This window comes from Carassius gibelio, chromosome A16 (genome assembly GCF_023724105.1).
Source record: "Carassius gibelio isolate Cgi1373 ecotype wild population from Czech Republic chromosome A16, carGib1.2-hapl.c, whole genome shotgun sequence".
Lineage (NCBI taxonomy): Eukaryota > Metazoa > Chordata > Actinopteri > Cypriniformes > Cyprinidae > Carassius > Carassius gibelio.
In genome coordinates this window covers 7,623,971-7,629,989 of record NC_068386.1, presented here as the reverse complement: position 1 = coordinate 7,629,989, position 6,019 = coordinate 7,623,971, and positions in this window count along the sequence as shown.

Genomic DNA, 6,019 nt, shown 5'->3' with positions numbered 1-6,019 from the left:
AAAAAATATATATGTAATTAGTATTCATAATTATTTAATATGTATACTTTAAATTTATTTGTAATTTATATTTAAATATAATTAATCAATGTGTTAGTTACATCAAGCTAAAATTATAACTAGCAAAAATTGACTCATAACAAAATTATTTGATGATATAAAAGTCTAAATTTAGGAGGGATACTCAAAGAACCAAGTTTGTTGACATGGGGCACTGACCCGCTCCGCTGATGCCCCTAAACATTATATTTGGTAATTGCCATATAAAAGGATTATGTGAATTAGGTTTTGGGATTTAAGAGTTATCAGATCCTCAAGAGCATGTAATTCCTCTTGTTTGTTTGCATTGAGCTCATCAAGGAAATATGACTTTTAAATATAGCTATATATATAATTTTATTTAATTTCCAATGATTTCTTAAAAAATAGTTTTGATATATATTTTTAGTTAGCACATTGAACTTTTTAAATGAATCCAGGTCTCATTTATTAGACCATATTAAATATAATTCTGCGCCTTTCGCTTCAACACACTGCGGCTGTCTATGGTGAGATCAAATTGATCTTGGCCTTTCGTTGTTGTCTGTTACCTGTTGTGAAAAAAAGGTATGTACTGTAAATGGATGGATTTTGTGGAAATGTGATAGGATGATAAAAATCTGTTGAATGTCAGATGTGTTTAAGGCCGGTGGCTGATTGTTCACAAGCATGGATGCGTGCAAGTGTGGACGCAAGTGTGTGTTGTGTGTGTGTGTATGCGCTCTATGTGTTTGCACTTGTCGTCTTGTTAATTGTCTCTGATTTGTTCATTCATTGAGTTCTGTTGTCAGTACATGAGGAAATGAATGTTTTATGAGTCAAAGTCTTTTAAGTATGCTCATTCCCCAGCCTCAAGCTGTCACTTCCAATTCCACTATATTCCACTTCCAATTCCCCTTCGCTCCCAACGAGGAATATGATGGCTGACGTGTCTTAATTACAGGAGTGTGTTTAGCCTGAGCATGTCACCTCATGGCTCATAGGACACTTATGCCACAGGTTGTCTCTTGATCAGTAGTCACCTAAGGCCTTTGTCTCTTTGATCTAGGTTTGCATTTGTAAGTCTAAAAATAAAAATTTGCTGTGAGACTTCACTGCCTCTTAAACCACAAACAATAAAACTCTGTCTCTGCTCTCATACAGTATGTTTAGTGAGCACAACAGGAAGGTAAAATGGATCATGAGCCATACTAGCATGAATTTATTTGTGAGTTACACCCATTCTAGGAGGCTGATTTTTTGGAAAAGGACAGCCATCGTTAGTGTACCGGCAAGGTGAACACAAGCAGCACTAATGAATGAATACTGACGGTCACCAAGGTAACTGTGCATATTTATGCAGTGCATCCTGTTTACAACGAGGGACAAAATAAAATGAAACGTTTGGTTGTTGTCCTGCCAAAGCAGTGGTGCAGAGCAGCATTTTATCTCATTAATAAATGCCAGATAAGATCCAGTGCTGTGACTTCCAATCCCCAGGACACATTTAGCATTAATGCTGCACAGCGTAAAATCAATAACCACTGGATAGTAATGGCCAAAATCTCTTCGTAATAGCAGACAAAACTCTAACTCATAGGTACAATTCTTAGAAAATGCTAAGTAGTTAGCTTGATTAGTCAAGTCATTATTGTGCATTATCGAACGTAATGGTTCAAGTTAGAGCCCCTTCAGCATACCGGATAACAACAATACCATTAAATTATCCACTTAATGAGACTAAATGAACGGGTACATGGTGCTTAAAAACAAATCGTGAATACAAAAATTAAGTGTTTTTGTACTAATTCTTTTGTACAAATAGTTCATGGAAATGTACAATAGGGGCCATACACACATGGTGTTTTTCTTGATTTAAATATGTAAAAATGTGCTGAATGGACTCTTTTGACCGTGTTGCACTTACATTTTGATATATCATATATATATATATGTGTACCATACTCTCACTTTTTTGCAATCATTTTTTTAATATTTGGGGCATTTGTCTTCATTTAGGAGAATTTTTTTAAACATTAAGTTCTGACCCAGTGCAATAGTTCAAAGAGCTGATAAAAACCTCACATTAATCCACAAGTAATCCATATGACTCCAGTCCATCATTTAGGCACTGCCCCATGTCCAAAGTTAATGGGTGCCGTCAGAATGACAGTTCATCCAGCTGACAAACTTCACAACAATACACAAGTAATCCACAAAACACCAGTCCACCAATTAAGTGAAAAGATGTTTATGAGTAAAATAATAATAATAATAATCTTATCATTAAGACGTTTTAACTTTAAGTGGTCACCTTTGGCCACAATGCAAGTCCATAATGCATAAGAATGCTTCCTCCAGTTAAAACACCCATCCCCTGTTGTCCTCTCACATCAAAATCGATCAACAAATTGAAACTAATTTGGACTGATTTCACTTGTAAACTGTGCTTGATCTATACATATTTCTTACCTGATTCAGACAAGATGACTTGCAGTCAGAAGCTAAAAACATGGTTATGTATTTCTTTATTACAAACATGCAGTTTTCCAACATCGTAATTCTAAGCAGCACCACAGAAACGTTTCTTTGTGTGTGCACTTTTGGAGTCCGTTGGAGAAGTGGGAGATCTGTGTTTGCCCTGAAGTGTAGGCATCAGAGCCAGAGGGGGGAGGATAATGTATTTTGCTCCTGAGTGTGTCACATGTGGCTCTTTTAATGTTACAGCTGGACCCTTTGGGCGCTTTGGCTGGGCATGGACAGCCCGGGAATGCCACGCTAATGGTGCTCGGAGGGTGACAGCCGCGGAGGTACGGGCCCGTTTCAGTCCCTCTGTCAGCACACACGGCTGCTCTAACTGATGTCTTGGTGCAGATTTCCTCCTCCGTGTGCCACTCACCTACGAAGAGGCCGGCTAATTTAGGCATGCCCGATGACAGCCGCAGAATGGCGAGATTAGGCTTTTTTTCTGGGGAGCTGCAGTGCACAGACACACAAGTGTCTCCTTTTCACATTATACTATTCGAAATTGATCATCTCACACATCCTTTCATCAGACAGAAACATCCACTTGGTAGTCTTCTCTTTCTCTTGCGATTAATGGTAATGGGCATTATTTTTCTGAATTGTTACTGTAGGTGTTTTGCAGTAATAGATATTATTTTGAGTGGGTGTGTGTGGTGGTTTTGTTAAATCTTTTGTTCACTTTGGAGCTATGTTTGGAATTGCATACTAGTATACTAGTATGTATACTGTGCACAGTATGCTAATTCAGTTTTCCATTATTCCTTTTTTTTTTTTTTTTTTTACTTATAACTTGATTAAACCGAAGATGATAATCGAATAGCACTAATATGTAGTTTGAAACATTTGCGTATATCTACATTACTTTTTAAAACAGTTTTCAGTATAGACAGTCCTCATGATTTAAGTGCTTGATTTTGAGTGTTTAATTCACAATTTCTTATGTCACTGTCTACACTCAATTTTTCTCTTGATATATTGTACATGAACTGTTAGATATATTTTAATGCTTTTGAAAGAAGTCTCTTGTGTTCACCAGGACTTCATTAGTAGATTTTTTTTTATTTTTTATTATTATTAGTAATTTCTCATCTTCTTTCTTTTAACAGAAGCCACTGAGCACGGCATCAATTTCTCATACTCGGTATCAGGCTATAAAAGAAGCTCCCAGTTGTCTTCAGCTGGCTTTTTGGCAGAACATAGTGGAGGTACTGTATCACTGATTTAAGTGCTTCATTTAACTCTCTATATCTTTAATGCCATTTTAATAACAATACAGCACTTTCAGCCTTCTAAGAAGATAATTAGATAGATAATTAGGAGTGCCATTATTGGAAATATTTTTTTTATTTTCTTTCTTTCTTTATTTAGCTCCCCTTTACACCAGATCTGTATGCAGGCTTTGACCTGCTATTACCCTTTACAGAGTAAATACATGCTCACTTCTTTTTCTTTCAAGCATTATTCACTAACCCTGTGTATTTCCTATGGAAGAACACAATTTGGTCAAAAATACAGTCAGACAAATGAATTCCGGATAAACTATTATTTGTATTAGAAAGCTTTTCTGAAGACACGTTTAGTTTTGAAACACCACAGACTGGAGGAGACCAAAAATGACATGGGTTTGTGTTTGCAAAAGGCTTGAAGAGGTGGATAACAGCAGTTGGCTGTTAGAAACTGACAAGCCTTTTTGCGAGGCTCCAGAACATTACAAAAAAAAAAAAAAACTTGGTTGGTTGATTTAGCCACAATTTGGTCAGATGGGTTGGTGGAGATAAGGAGAAATAGCCAGCTGCTTCCAGCAGTGTGCTTAAGTGCCCTTCTCTATGTGCTGTGTTTCACGTTGACCCAGACACTGTAATCTGCTTTTTATTTGTTTTACAGTAGTTAAGACTGGTTCATTTGGGAGGGTAGCCAAACCATAGAACAATGGTTAATGAATATGTAAGCATTAGTTGGAACTAGCCTATGAGTGGTGAACTAAAAAAAAACACTTTGGATATATTGAACTGTCTGTTCTGTTCCTTTGTATCCATCACTTTGACATATTTGTTTTATTGGTTGAATGATTAACACTCTGGTAAACATCAGTCCAACATGTTAAACATTCTATAGTTTTTGTATATACCGTATATAGACCGTTTTGAGTCTATAAGTCTAATTTTTTTTTCGATGTATTATGTAAGTGTTATATACTGAAATTTCTCCTAGAGAGACGTGTCCTAGAGAAACTTGTGTCATTTCACATCTGTTTCATCCACAGAATATTATCAAGCACAATACATAATCAGACATTTAATGTAAATAATATCCTAATGGATATGTTTATGATTTTATGGACAAAATGACAGAAGATCCATGTTAGAATATACAATGTTAGCCATTAATAACGCACAAATAAACTAGTAAGAAAGTGAAAGTTAATCTAAATGTTTACAGAGTCAGGTTAATATTTAAATAAAGACCTTTAACAATACAGTTATTATTTATTTGTATATACAGCAAATAATAATAATAATAATAATAATAATAATAATAATTAGCTTAGCTTTTGTAGTTATCACCTGGAATGGGCTTGCTTACTAATCAAAAGCCATGTAGTAATGTTCCAGCCCTCGATGAGGGTCAAATTGTTTTTTTTTTTTTATTGTTGTTGTTGCTGTTGTTTTAAGGCTCTGCATATGCCTGTTTGGATGAGATAGGAATGAACCAAGAGACACATCTCTGTGCTATCTCTGCTTGCGACATATGTGCAGAGAAGGTGCAGTGTGTACAATAAGCCAGTATTCGCCGGTGGAAGCCTGCCTGCTGCCTCCCGCTCGCCTCGGTACTGCACAGAGGTTGACAAACGACTGAATGGAATAAAAACGTATTGGTGCTGGGGCAAATGGAAACAGAAAAATATGTAAGGGGAATAGAAATGGCAGGAGGGAGGTGTGTGCGATGCGTGATAAGGCAGGTTGAAAGCTTTGAGTTGAGCTGAGCGGGACAGTGAACCGTGTAAGTGTGTGTATGTGTGTGTGTGCTTTTAGGGGTCTGCAGCAAGGTGAGTCATGTCTTGCAAGATCTTGCTCATTGGAGTTTTAGTTCAGAAATGATTCCAGTCTGAACAGATTGGGACCAGATGCTGCAGGTAAAAAAAAATTATATTTATATAAATATATATATATATATATATATATATTGCTTTACCATGTATACAATATATTGCTTTACATACACAAAATGTTTATATTCCCTCTTGAGCATCTGCTGGCTGTTTTTACATGTACTGCAATCAAAACACTTCTATTTTTTATTTGATTTATGTATATTTATTGTTATCTAATTTGTTATTTGTCTTTCTATTTTGTGTGATTTGAATGTTGCATCACAGGGCCTTAAAAATTACCTCCTTTGAATACTTGTATATCTATGGTTTAACAATAAAGCTCTTATGAATCTTGAAAAAGTATATATATATATATATATATAT